Here is a 15,536-nt window from a genome sequence, read left to right on the forward strand (position 1 = left end):
ATAAATAAGGCAAGGTTGCTATGTATGACACTTTAATATAAATAAAAAACTTTTAAAAAATGCATACAGCACAGAAATACTCCATCATACAGTACATCCAACTGCCCCCCACCCCCCTTAAACTTGTAAATAGTTTCACTATGGGATTCTAAAGTTAAAAGCAAAACCTTTCATTAATTCATCTCCATTGGTTATACTCCCAGGCCTCATCATGCCCCCCATTGTGTTTACTAGAGACACCAACGTATCTAACACTGTGCTATGTCATAAAGATATTACCCAGGTGTTCTGAGATCTCTATAGTATATCCTGACAGTGACAGATCAGCTTGGGGTCTTTTCATGGCCTTCCTCCCTCAGCTTGCTGCTTTCCAGCCCCAATAGAGGACATATTTCATCCGTTTGCATTCAAACTTATCTAGGTCACAGGCGAACTCTGCATATGGGCCTGATGAATAGGCTGTGTCCAGGGTATTTATGCATGTAACACATCCCCCTCGTTTTTACACACTGCATATAGCCACCTTCACCGTTTACAAGTTTTAATTTTTCTACCCGTAGGGCTCCTCTGTAGCATGTACAGTAGACATACATATTTTATGTGTTATGGGTCATAGGGGATGTTGGTTCGTAATTACAAATACATGTTTGCACTAATGATGGCTAAAGGGTCAAGAATATTGACTTTTACATCATTCTATATGCCCTTCAACAGGAGCATAATAAGTTGATTTATCTTAGCAGTTTAACGGCATGGAGTATTATAGCATTTTTCACATGTCAAGTTCCACATAACATTTACCCGCCTTTTTGAGAATTGTTACTGACAGGTGACAAAAGCGTTATTGTAACTGTTGTTTCTCTTTATTTCGGTTTTGTCTTTGCTTGAGAGAGATTTTCACCTGCAGTATCACCTTTCAACCGCCATCCAAAACCTTCACCACCTCTTTAAAAAACAACATAAGTCAGTAAACATTGTCTGCATGAAAGCATTTTGACTAAAAAAGTATACACTATTCAGGGTGCCTCGAGGGGAGACATGCTGAGCTTGACTGGCATATAGGAAAAGCTTTTTCTACGTTGATACAAAAAAGCATTAGTGTTGTGTTTATGAGAAGACTGTATGTCTGTTTACTATGAAATTACTATAAAGATAAAGAGTGTGGTAAACCATGTGTGTATATTTACATTTTTACATTTAATCATTTGACTAACACTTTTATTCAAAGCGAATAAAAGATTTGAATAAGATTTTTATCACTATGTGGGTTCCACAAACGTATACCCACAAACCGGGGCGAAAGTAACGCGGTTTTCTCAAAGCCCTCACTTCATTTGCCTAATGAAATCCTAGAACCACCCCTTCTTTACTTTATCACAATGAGTGATTTACCGTGTGGCCTTCCATCATGGCAAGTGTTTTCAAAAAGTTAAAAAGAAACTTTCCAATGACCTTCCATCACTAATTCATTTTCCCGAACATTTAAGCTAATCTGGATCCCCTTTTCCACATTGTTACCTCATTTATGTGGTTCATTTGCTTTGTTTAATTTGATTCAAAGAGGAGGCGACCAAACTCTTTAAGTATGTAACTGCAGGGAGCATATGTTGTTTACCTCTGTCAGAAAACTCTGTCCCATTACCAGGATTACATTTTCCTAAATGGGTATATGAAGAGGGTTGGGATGAAGGGGTTGTTTGCAGTAAATATGCTTAGTTTATGTGTTATTTTATGCTTCAGTAAAGATTACAGAAAACATCATACTACAATTTAGCCGGCTAACGTGTTTGAGATCTCAAGAGCCTAACATTCTCGTAATATAACTGTCATGACCAAACATCATTTGACACAACTTGATTTATGTAGGGGGAAACATTTTATTTAAATGGTATTATTTTTATGACAGCCCTCAAAGCCAAAAGACAAATATCTTCAGTTTGTGGACATCTCAACACAAATCTCACGTCACACGACCAAACTTAATGATGCTGTTAACTCTTTCGCCGCCATTGACGAGTTATCTCGTCAATTAAGAGAAAACGCTTCCCTGCCAATAACAAGTATTTCCGGCTTTCTGCAGTACCGCTATTATCCACCAAGTGGCACCCTTCCACAACTTTTTAAACCCGGAAGTATTGCCCTATGGCAAGCGACTGCATGTCCGTGTCTGTTTTAAAGATCGCTCTGAATGGGATCTCTATGAAAAGTCCATCACAAAAATAGAATTATCTAAGCTTTTTGCTCAAAATGTGGTGTTTTGCAGAAACCTACCCATATTTAAGAAGTGATTACAAAAGAACTACTGAAGGTAGGATGAAACTTTTTTTTGTTGTTGTTGTTGTTGTTTGAAAGCAGAGGGTCTGTTCTTTCATTTGGTATATTGTATGTTGATATATTTAAAGAAGAACTTTTGTGAAAATCATGAAAAACGCTACCGCTGGCTGGCAACTTTTTTTAAAAACGCTGGCAGCGAAAGAGTTAAAGAGCGTGGAATGATGGGAGTTGTTGTCTTCACCATAAATTTTGATAGGAACTGATCAACATGATCTCACAAAGTTCCGTTAGTCACAGAATATTTCGGTCATTAATCCGTGCCATTATCACGAATCTCCGCATTTTTCGGTGTCCGTACCACCGACTGTCTTTTCCGTGTCAGTTTCACGTATTGGTTACCCAATTGTTTTTCCTATTTAAAACCATTTTTGCATGGGTTTGGGGTGAGATTTAAGATTTGGGTTAGGATGTCACTTTAACTATTCGTTTAAAATATTTTTTCTGGATTTTTAAACAATTGTCGCCTGACGTTAGAGTTGAGTTAACCCCAAACCCACGCGAAAATGGTACTATTGAGTAACCAATACGTGAAACTGACATGGAAAAGAAAGTCTGTGGTACAGAAGCGGAAAAATGCAGAGATCCGTGACAATGACACGGATAAATGAGCAAAATATTCCGTGATTATAACATGGAAATTCGTGAGATCAAGTTGGAACTGATCCAACAGGACTCACAATATCATGTTCATGGATGACGTAATGAAATAAAGTTTTATTACCATTATATTATAATGTAAGCCTGCAATGTGGCTGGATAGAAACCACAACAAAGTGTGTTAAACATTTGTTAAACTTCTGCATGCAAACTATCACATGTGTCACTGCACATCGGTATGATGTCATAGGCTAATTGTTATGCCCATTGCCACATAAGGTCAAACCCTTACCAATGGTACCAGACGTGACACTAGCAAGCGATCCTATGAACAGAGGCGAGATCCTTTTTACACAGAATTCTCTGAATACAGATTTCTGGTTTGGAGAAGCTGAACCTTATTTATGGGGATGTGACGAGGCAAAAAAGCCATCTTTATCCTTCTGTATCGATTGTACGTCATAGCCTATGCAGAGACGTAACTCGGTTTAGCCAAAATTCAACGCATCAGTTTTACGCAGACTGCAAGTGCTGTGAGTGGTCTGGTAGAACCCCTACCATCAGGTCAAAAAAAATCAATGTCGGCGAAATAATCGAATATTTAAAAAGGTGACCAAAAAGATATTTTTTTTATTTAAAATAAATCCAAAGATTTTATTGTGGCTGTGCCAATATTGCCCAAGTATATCTTCAAGGGTATCTATAGCTTACTCAATCCATAGTCGTCTCTGTATATGCTGGGATAGCAGAATGTGTTTTAATATTGAAAAAATGTAACACATCAATAAGAACATGTCATATTTGTTTTTATCCATAAAACATCTATATTGATGGTTTCAATTATTGGCTTTCATATATTCTTTTAAGCACTTTCCATTAACAGATTCACCTTCTCTCACCCCAACACACACAATTAAATACAAATCAAAAAGCCAACCAAAACATTCCATTACAAGCCCTATTATGGATTCCTCCACCGTCAAATTATTGAGATAATGGATTTAAACTGATGCAATGTTGTATCTGTGAACTCCTGGCATTTGCAAGAAAGCAATTGTTACACCCCCTTATAAAATTCTGCATGCCGTTGTAAAAGGGTCAGCCCACTCAAAAGTAAACCCCATCATTATCATCAGCCGGACCTCTGGTAACCTTTTGTAGTGGTCAGAATTGTTATGCACGCTATTTATTTCTATGCATGACTCACTCACTAGGGATTAGAGATTTATTGATGATTTGTAGTCATAAGAAAATTAAAGACAATTCAAAAGGAAATGATCTGAGTCATGATCAGAAATCGTATCTTAAGTGAAGGTGCCATTGCAATTTAACATGGATCTCTCCTGAGAATCTGTGCTGTTGTAATACTACTATAAGATCACTCATCTGAAAGGTCTATGAAGGTTCATTTAGATGCCATTAATAATTTTCATGTCACGTTGTCACCCCAGGACAGTTATCAAAAAAATTTCCTGTTGCAGCCTTAATGACTGTAATACCGCATCAACCCTGTCTGTAAAAAGCTGATTTTGTGTTTTCTACTCAAAAACCTCCTACATAATGTAAAAAAACATTCTGTGAAAATATAACATTGATACCTTTTAATATTGACTAAGGTCATGTATTAGATTTAAACTGAAGTAAAATCAATGAAAAAAATCAAACTTTTATGCTCCTAACCTTATGATTAGATTATGAGACTTTAGTCTGGATTTCAGGCAGGGCCACATATATTTGGTGAGCTCTTACAGTTTTTACTAGTGTGTTGGGTTTAAGAAAAGCCCATTATAAATAAAATGCATTATCAATATTTGCTTCTAACAGTTCTGACATACAGTACAGGGTAAATGAAGAATTTGGTACCAAAACGAGATAACACTTTTTTAATCTAGTTTTTTGATTGTGCATTTCAATTAATATCAAACAAACCAGCAATTGGTTTGTATTGATCTAAAACAATACAACTAAGTAGCACAATTAAAACAATAAAAACATGACAACATAATAATAAGCATGTTTGACCACAAATTTATCAAATTTATCAAAGTTATCTCGTTTTGGAACCAAACTCTTCAAATACTCATTATGTTTGTCTATTAAATTCATAATTAAGCTAATAAATATCACAAAATCATTGTTCAAAATAATATAGAAATATACAATTAATTAAACAAAAAATATTCTGGTATTATTCTGGCATGGCCCATTTCAAAACCTTATTAGTCATCTATCACCACAGAAGATATAATATACAAATGAAATAAGGCCAAGAAGTTCCCATCTGCACTATTTAGACTATAATTGAGAGGTTTTTTACAACAAGAGTCATGATGACCTGATCTGGAAAAGAAATGCAGGCTGCAGGTTCTCCAACTAAACCATTTTTTGGCAAGCTATTTGTCACATACTTACAAAAGTAACTTACAGGTGCACACTTTATAAACGTAGACGGTTTCATCAGATGCACATGTGTTGTCGCGGTTACACGTCTTGTCTGAACTTTACTCTGGAACAAATACCTAGTTGAAAATAACACATTTGTTGGTTTCCTAAAGACAAGGGGAGACGGCCATCGTGGATCACCGCTACGTGAAGGGAGGTTTGGCAGCCGATTTGTAGTTAACATTGTTTACATTATAGTACACATTTTTATACAGTGGGGTCTTCTGCTGTTGTAGCCCATCCGCCTCAAGGTTGTGCGTGTTGTGGCTTCACAAATGCTTTGCTGCAAAGTTGCTCTTCTATCAGCTTAAATCAGTCGGCCCATTCTCCTCTGACCTCTAGCATCTAAAAGGCATTTTCGCCCACAGGACTGCCGCAAACTGGATGTTTTTTTCCTTTTCACACCATTCTTTGTAAACCCTAGAAATTGTTGTGCAAAAATCCCAGTAAATGAGCAGATTGTGAAATACTCAGACCGGCCCGTCTGGCACCAACAACCATGCCACGCTCAAAATTGCTTAAATCACGTTTCTTTCCCATTCTGACATTCAGTTTGGAGTTCAGGGGATTGTCTTTACCAGGACCACACCCCTAAATGCATTGAAGCAACTGCCATGTGATTGGTTGATTAGATATTTGCAAAAATGAGATATTTTAAGTACATTTTTAAAAAGTTGTGACTGTTTTGTATGCTGTGTTTATATCATATAATAAATAAATGGGTACGTTATTTGCCCTAAATGCCTGAATAGTGTAATGTGTAATGAAATACAATTAATCCTGTTGGTTTAAATAAAAAATCTGATCCCAGTACATGTCATCATAGCAAAATTATACCCCCAAATATAATTTTATACCCAAATATATTAAGTTTCACCTGCTATTGGTCGTATTTGGTAAAATGGACAAATGACCAAAGAAATCGTATGCGTTGGAGAATAGGTTGGATAAAAATAGTCTTATGGCTACAAACACCAAAAACTGGGTTTAGAGGAAAAGAAGCGAAGATCATGCAGAGAAGAACCCAATCCCTACTGTGAAGTATTGTGGTGAATCTGTGATGTTGTGGGGCTTTTATCTTCCAAAGGCCCTGATAATCTAACTGGGATATAGAGCACCACAGACGTGGATTTAAGATCAAAATCTGTCTACCTCTGCCAGTAGGCTAAGACCGGGTCATCGTTGTGCCTTTCAAAATCCAGTGCATACCTTCAAGTCACCACATAAATGCTTTACTCACCCTAAAACCAAGATTTTGCAATCCCCATTTCAGTTTTCTAACCTAAACCTCATTGAAAATGTGTGTCATCAGTTGAACTGTCCACAAGTAAGGACAAAATGTCTCTGGAGAGATTTTTGTAAGCCATAATGGTCTCAGACCTCATTATACTTGTTCTCTCATCTCATCCATTATAATATAATATAGATGCAAGGTGATAATCACAAGGAGAGAAAGGGAGCACTAAATTCACCGTTCTAACAATTGTTGATGAAAAGACAATGTTCTCTTTGACGTTTTAGTTGGTAATTCTGTTAGCTGCTCTCTGAATATGATTCATTTTGATTTCATCTTCAAGTTATGATTTTAAAGACTCAATGAAAATGTCTAAACTATAAACTATAAAAATTTTACCATGGCAACACAAATGTTTTAATTGTTATGAATTGTATTCCTGTGCATGTCTAATTACATATGTGGTTCTCCTGTGATCTGTTAGATTGGTTATTGATGAACAGTGAAGCGTGTAATTGGACCATAATTAGTGAAAAATGAAAAGCTCCTATTATGAGACATGACCATTAATACAGATTTCAGAATATCATCCTTCTCTGTGTGCGGAGGAAGTATTACATAAAATGTAATCTAGCATAAGCTATTATTTTTCATGAGCTTCGCTGTGTGTTTGTGCGCGTGGTGTCGTATGCCCGAGTGGAAAAAAGCACCAGACAGACAGGAAATGGATCTGTCACAAAATGCTGCAGCTTGGAGCTAAGATTAGAAATTCATCTGTCTTCAATAAAATATTCAAGCACACATGGCCCAGTCAGTGACATTACTGAAATGATGGCTGTCTGAACTATACAGAACAATATCGGGGCTATACATCCAAAAGTTTAATCCGACCACAAATCTTTTTTCGGAAAAGTCCAAGGTCAAGATGAACAGTTTAGCTTTTGTGGTCTTCAAATTGTATAGCTGAATGCAAACAACACATCTGCATATATACACAGACTCAAGTTATAACAGCATGTATGTAGCCCGTCATGTGTGTGGTTTCTTATTTCAAAATATGTGTTCTGCGCGTTGAGAGATCCTGTGTGCATCACGTGTTTTGTCAAAATAAGTGCCTGCTGCAGATGCCTCTAAAGGGTTTATGATAAAAGAGACGCTCGTGTTTGCCAGATACTCGCATAATCTCATGTGTAATCAGAGTTTAGTGTTAAGGGAGTGTCTTGTGTGTATTTTGTGAACATGAGCGTCTCTTTTATCATAAACGGTTTGACGCGTGTGCAGCAGGCACTTATTTTGACAAAACACGTGATGCACATGGTTCACATGATGCAACAAACACATATTTTAAAAATGCAAGCAACACACATGACACTCCAAACACTTATTTTGAATTTGCGCCCCTTGGATGAGAAGTCACGAGCCGCCACTGATCCTCTCAGCTTTACCTTTAGCTGAATGGGAGAAAAAACAACTAAAGATTCAAACCAAATGGAAGCAGACACTTAAGGTTTTAAAATCAGAGGAAGGGACAGACCAATTTGCATGCTTTAAGATAATTTAGTTGTGACCTTCAAAGTGTAGAAAAACCCAAGCAACAAATATAGAATGTGAAATGTCAGAGTGATTAGAGAAGATGGCTACCCAGTTACGCACAAAGCTGCCGCAATTCCCCAAAATTAGAGCCCTTTTAGTAGCTCCTGTTCTCTATTATGCCTGAAATCAACTGCCATGGTCCCAGACTAAACAATACGGCTAGAGAAGAAGGGAAATGAAAGAAAAGGTGAACTTGAACTGAAGGAATAAGTCCAAGAAATTCAATGGCACAAACTTTAATAGTTTGAAATGTCAGCGAGTTATTTTAGAGGTTGAAGATAGGGAAGAGTGAAAAAGTAAATGGCTAGGGTTAAACTGACCATGTAAACATAATACAGGTATACCACAGCCTTAAAATCCACTGTTTGAAAGCTATTTAATAGCATTTATTTGCTATTATTATAAAAATTCTGTCTCTGAGGAGGCTCTGGGTCAACTCCAAATTCTGTGTAATGCGGCATAAAAGCAAAGTCCTTAAGGACATCGAGAAGCCACAAGGCACCCACGTTTGCAATGCCTTTGAGCAGCTATTTCAGTCATGCAAGACTAAAGTATTTAATTGAATGGGGAAAGACAGATATCTCTAAAATCATGTGCTAAAATGTAAAAACTACACGGAGCTAACGTTACTGTAAAAAATGAATGAATCTGTCACAGGTAGGGGTGGACCCAGATGTTAATAAGGTCAACCTCGAGGAGGTTCCCAAAGCCACCCCAATGACCAGACACACAAGGTAAGCATAATATTAAAATGTACTTTATTTAATTTACTTAAAATAGTAAATAGGGGAGGGGAGAGGGGGAACTTAAAATAACGGCCTCTTCAAGGCTCTCGTTCTTCACAGGCTGGGTTTCCACACAGTTCATTCTCATGTCGCTCATCCTCTCCCTTTCTTCACAGGCAGCAGCTGGGACACAAGACACAGTTAGTTCAACTTGGCTTTCTCACCTCTTCGCTGCATACAGCCTACGGTAAGTATGAGGTTCCACACAGCTCGTTTTCTCTGGTGTTCACTCTCTTTCTCTCTTTCCACAGGCAGCAGCTGGGACACAAGACACAGTTAGTTTCACTTGGTGTACTCTCACCTCTTCGCTGAACACAGCCTACGGTAAGTATAAGGTTCCACACGGTTCGTTCTCTCTCTGGGTAGCTTGTCCTCCGTTTCTGTTAATGGCAAACTTGGGGGGGTGTTTAAACTTGAATGCAGTGGGAACGGTGGACTTACGGCATTTGGTCTCCTCTCACTGAGTCTGGTGGGGTGTATAGTTTCCACGTAGCATCGGGGACGGACCCTCACGACGAGAGCGTTGGTCACAGAGGGGTGTAAACGTCGCACCGTCGCACCAAGGCCGAGCGCTGCCCTCTCCTGTTGCCGTCAGGCAATCTCACACCGGACAGGGGCGCCCTTTCGTAGGGACCTCGGGACGGGCGGTATTCCTACACCACACTCTCTGCAACGGTAGGTAATACACAGGTCAAGGTATCCACAATAACAGTTCCTAGTAGTACTCACACATCCACTAGTCTCCAGCTCTTCACCGCCGCTCTTCAGCAAACCCCGAATGTCTACACAGGGGCTCGTTCCGGGACACCACTCCGTCACTTTGAACCAGAAGCACACTCACAACATACAGTATATTAATTTCCACCAAGGCCGACAGCCTCTTCGTCCTCCCGGACAAAATGTATGAAGGCGGGGGTTTGTCTGACGAGACACACACAGCAATGCACAGCAAAATACACAGCACCACGTTAAAGTGAAAGTTCTGACCGCACAAAGACTCACCCATCACACTGAAGTGCACACAAAGGACGCCCGTCTTCATCCACCTTGCCCAAGTCCGATGAGCGATGGATATCGCGGTCTCAGTGGTAGTTTCGTCACTGTGGCTGGCTTCAATCCAAGGCTCCCCCGGCTCACCCACCACGCTATCTTTTTAGGGGTAGGGCCGCCCTCCTTCTCCCGGAGGTATCCACTAGAAAGACAAGTTAATGTACACAGTGTCTGCACAAAAATACTGTTGCTCGCGGGTCCCGTGAACTGTTTGTCTCACTGCCCTTTGCTCTGGTCAACACAACGGGCAACGTCTCTTTCAGCGTTTTCACGGTACATTTGCAGGTTGGTGCTCACGCACACTCCGTTTCTTCTCCGCTTGGTGTGTCCTTATTCATATAGTTTCCGTTCGCTTTTCAACCCTTAAGGTCCACAGCGTTCTCCCAAACGTATGGCTTCAGCCTGAGGAAGAGAGTCGGACCGCCACCAGTAGCGCATCGAGTGACCACAACACAGCAACAACAATCACAACGCTCCAAAAGCACTTTTCGGGGTGCTCCTTTAAAAGATCCACAGCTGCCTTTCTTTCGCCTCCTGTGGCTCTGTCTTCTTTCCGCGCGCTTCCTAGCGCAGCCCGGATCAACACAGCCTTCGGCTCTTCAAAAGGTGCGTGTCTTTATTCTGCCTTTGGCAAAGGAGCTTTCCCCGTGTCAATCGCTCTCTCGAGTGCAGCGCCCCTCTTCGTGTTTCTGCAGAGCCTTTTATACATCTCGTCCTCACGCCGCCTTCAATCATAATTTACTTATTTAATTTGTTTCACCTGTGGCTCGTAAGGTCCCGATTACGTTACCCTGGAAACCAGGAAGTGTAGGAGTGTGTCTTCGAAGGCGGCCTGGGCGGAAACCATCTTCGAGCGGAACCAAGTTTCGCCAATTTCGGTTCCGCTCTATAAAAGTCACCCTGTGACATCTATAATGTCGGCTGCCAAACCTCCCTTCACATAGCGGTGATCCACGATGTCTCCCCTTGTCTTTAGGGGTAAAACATTTGTTATTACTAGCCAGACCTTCAAACAAACGGAGACCGGAAGTTTCGCGCCTTTACAGAAGAGTCACATGAATTTCACATGTGCAATGTGTGTTTTTGGAATATTTTTGTGACCAGTGTCACATATAAAACATCAAAATTATAAATTATAACAATATTTAAATAATATCAATTTTGCCTGAAGTCTAAAGTCCACCCCATCTCTTCCTCATAACCCACCTTTACATAGCCCATATTTAAGAAGTTGTCAATGATACTGTGACAATAAGAACAATAATAATACAATAAGAACTTTAAACAGATATTAGTGGTCTTGTTTAAGTTAATACCCAGAAAAAAATATGTCACTAATAAATTGTTATGGCATTTTATTGTCAGATTTAGCTTTTTTCTCGTAATTAGTTTCTCACTCCCACAGGAATAAGGCAATTAGGGTTATTTGCTGTGATAGATTGCATATATAGCTGCGTTATGTCAAGATGAACAATTGTCCTCATCTGATAAACAAAGTGAGATAAATAAATTATACAACTTAATTAGAAAGTTTGTATCTTAAAAGTAAGCAGCAAGTTTTGTGTTGGTGAGTGTGGTTATCCTGATAAGAAAATAGTGCACAGTATTAGGATTTAATTAAGTAAATTCCCAAATTATTTGCATTTTGACATATTACTTAGGTTTTCCCAAGAATGGCGAAATATTTAAAGGCCATCCTTATTAAAAAAAAAGGTGCATACTATAAATAACCCTTAACACTAACTCTAAGTACTGTATGTTGTTCATTAATATTACTCAGTACTTAAATGTATCATTACACTGTAACATGGACACCTTAAAGGTGCCAAAGAATGCAGTGAAATGTTAAATTGTTCTTTGATATTTATATGGAAGTTATGTAACTTTATTATGTAACTTTTATTAAAAATGATCCAAAAACGTTTTTAAACCTAGGATTTGTTCTTTGAAGGAAATGGTCAATTTTTGCCCTATTTGGAAGGGTCATGAATAATAATGTTGAGCTCTGCTCTGCTTTGAGGCTCATGTCAGTAGCTCACATAAACAGACTGTATATGTTTGAGCCTGTATCAGATAAAAATACAGATTTTTGAGTAACAACTTATTGTTTGGAGATTGTTTATGGATGTTTTCTTGTATGGTCCTGCAAAACGTAACTGTAAAGTCAATAATGGAACTTAAACGCTAGCATATAGCATTAATTAGCATGTAGCGCTAACTCATCAGTCATGACTTTGTCTTTAGCAATTTAACATCATTGTAATTAATTTAATGTGTAATTTAATTTTGTATGTTGAGATTGGCCTGTTTTCCGGCAGTCTTTTGCGTGCACAAAGTTTACGCAAACGTGTTTGAGGCTCACTAAATGTCATTACCATGTACAGAGCTCTTATTATTTATCTATGCCTAGGTAAATACAGTTTTTTATTCTATGGCACCAAAACTTAAGATATGCTGTACTGTACCAGTATAGTATGCCAGATTATGGAAACCCTCCATAAAATATCACTCAAAACCAGCCTGCAAGCCATGGCAATAGCATTCGGCACAGATGTTTGGACATGTTTACGCGTTACCTTTATTTGCATAACTCCTTTAGTGAACTGGGCACTAAAGAATGTGAAAACTGCATGCAAATAAAAGTTTTCCCCCTTCAGTAAGCAAATGAGAAACCAAGCAAATAAATAAAACTAATGAATGTGCCTCCAAACAATGCGAGAAAAAAGTGGAACCTCTGTCCAGCTAGCAGCATGTCCAGCTGGGTATGAAGCGCTTCCATTTCATAAATCATAACACCGAACATATGCCCTAGCCGCATGAGTGTATGCTTTCATCTTCGTCGGCCCTCTTTCTTCAACACTTCTTATCCAAAATAAACACACAGCAGTCAGAGCGAGTCAGATCCCATACTTGCTGGTTTTCAAACAGAGGGCTTAAGGTAGCATGGAGCTGGACGGGAGAATTTGGCTAAAGGAACGATAACTGTGCGCGAGTGTTTACGCATGCACCGCCGTGGGTGGGGGCAGGTCACACGGTCACATCCGAACTCAAAGGAAGTTGATCACTGGCAGCTTATCGCAGGCCGAGCCAGGCCACCCCTCGCGAATTAAAGGAGAAATAGTATCTTGCTCACTCATTTTTCAACCTCCCCGAGAAGCGGGAGAGCCCGTATCCTTTCTTTCTCATCCGCTGCTGTTCGGCAGAGATAATCCAGGCCCCATTCTAGGTTGCTGAATCCATCTTACTCCAGGAGGTGGACCAAAGTCCTTGGCTTCAGCGAGGTCATTGCTTTAACAAACCTGCTCGAGTTCACAGGCAAACGTGTAAAACATTTTCATTTAAAGAAAACTAGATTCATTGTCTTTGTTTATTAAATATTTTGGCTGAACTTTTTTCAGGTTATCTGTTAAAGCATGATGCTAACAACATTGGGGAGGTTTAACAGGAAAATGCATGGGTTAAATTTTTAGGAAACGTATAAAATGATAAATGTATAATGCAGCTTGAATGCACTGTAAGTCACATTCAGTAAAAACACATGCCAAGTGTATAGATGCAAATGTAAGTTATAAAAGAGGCAGTAGTGTGTGTTTGTTATTTCTCCACATTACTGTGATGTGAAAAGGGAAGACAATAATAGGTGATGCTAGGCTGTGGTGTTGATATCTCATTTTTCTCCAAATGTCCTCCTGAAGAAGCTACAGTATGCTGTTGATTCATGTATCAAGCTCCAATATTTCATTATGAAGTTTTAAAGCACACTACATTACAGTCATATGGAATGACAAGTCTAAAAGAGAGTCAGGTGCATATATATATGATGTATAAATATTATATTCCTGTGCGTGTGCATACATTTGACAATATATATTTTTACGATCCCAATGAAAAATCCATGTTAACAAGCATAAATTAATCTAGATTAATCTCATACAAAATTAAAGTATTTTTTTGCATAATATATGAGTTTGTGCTCTGTGTAAATAATGTGTATATTTAAACACACACATATACATTTAAGAAATGTTTTTGTTTATATATCATTTTTATTATATATAATAAAGAATATATAACTATAAATAAATATATATACACATGTAAATGTTTCTCAAATACATATATGAATGTGTGTGTGTTTATATATATATATAATTACACACAGCACAAACTCATATATTATGCAAAAAATACTTTTATTTTGTATGAGATCTAGATTAATCTATGCCCAGCACTATTTTTTATATTCAGTAATCAATAATTGTAACAATGCAACATATAAAGTGTCCAGGCTTAATTTGTTTTGTTTTCAGATATTTTGCCTTTGCATGTATTTATGATATCTAAATACCAAAAATGAATTCTTTATGTATTTGACCAAAAATAAAAACATCTCAGGTTATTAGACGGTATCATGATGGTATCATAATCAGGGTCGAATTGTCAGATTGTACAATCATGTCTTAAAATACGTTAAATCTCACATAGCACACACTGTTTCTGCTTATCTTATGTTAATCTTGAGTACCTATAGAGGTGTATTGCATTCTTTAAATCTCCGAAGAGTCTTTAGTATGATCAGATTCAGTGCTTTAAGTGGGCTGGAACGCGCCGGTACTCAGTACCGCCACTTCCAAATATAGCTCTTGAGCGTACCACCACCTCTCCGTGCGCCCAGAACGTGCTTTTGGTGTACCGGAACGCTCATTTGCACATCTGTTTAATTTAATCATTTGGCTGTGCTGCCGCTTTTCAGAGCGCTCTTCACAATGTACGCTTCCTAATTCGTCCCACCGAGAGCAGAGACTACATTACCCATACACCCTTGAGTTTACAAGTTAAAACGCATGCGTCACTTTTGCTGCTGTCAGTCAGGTCTGGGGAGGTGGGTGTTTGTGTGTGAAATGCGCAACCATAGCTGCTCGGTTAAAACTAAAATACAATGAACACTTAATATGCCCTCCTTGTTTTAGACTCTGAGTAGTAAAAGAACAAGGTCAGAATCAGAGGACTCGTTGGCTGACATCACAGCAAGCCAAAATGATATCACTGCAGGTCAGACGCAAGCTTTTTCCAATACCCATTTAGTAGGTACGTGACAATCTCCGTTGTCGCGGCTGTCAGTTTGGTTCCCCTCGACGCAACTTCGGATTTCCTCAGGCGATGTGCAGAGTAAAAACATTCTTGAAATTGTAATAGACATTTAGTTTAATTCCTAAACTACAAGTGAACGAAAATTCAATGAATTTTGAACAACGCGCACATTAGGTTTACCATCCGCAAAATTGGAAAACAATGGGACAAAATAAAGTGATAACTTTCTAGTTTCAATGGCCAGTATTTTGATATTCTTTAACCCATATATCATGGTCTTGGTGTCATTTTAAAGTTTTTTTAAGCTCTTTCTATCTGAACAACTAGTTTTAGCATTTAACCATGCTGAAAATTTTACTCACATATCTACCTTTTGCACATTTTTTTTTATGTTCAATAATAGCTCTTTC

This window comes from Misgurnus anguillicaudatus, chromosome 21, assembly GCF_027580225.2.
Source record: "Misgurnus anguillicaudatus chromosome 21, ASM2758022v2, whole genome shotgun sequence".
Classification (NCBI taxonomy): domain Eukaryota; kingdom Metazoa; phylum Chordata; class Actinopteri; order Cypriniformes; family Cobitidae; genus Misgurnus; species Misgurnus anguillicaudatus.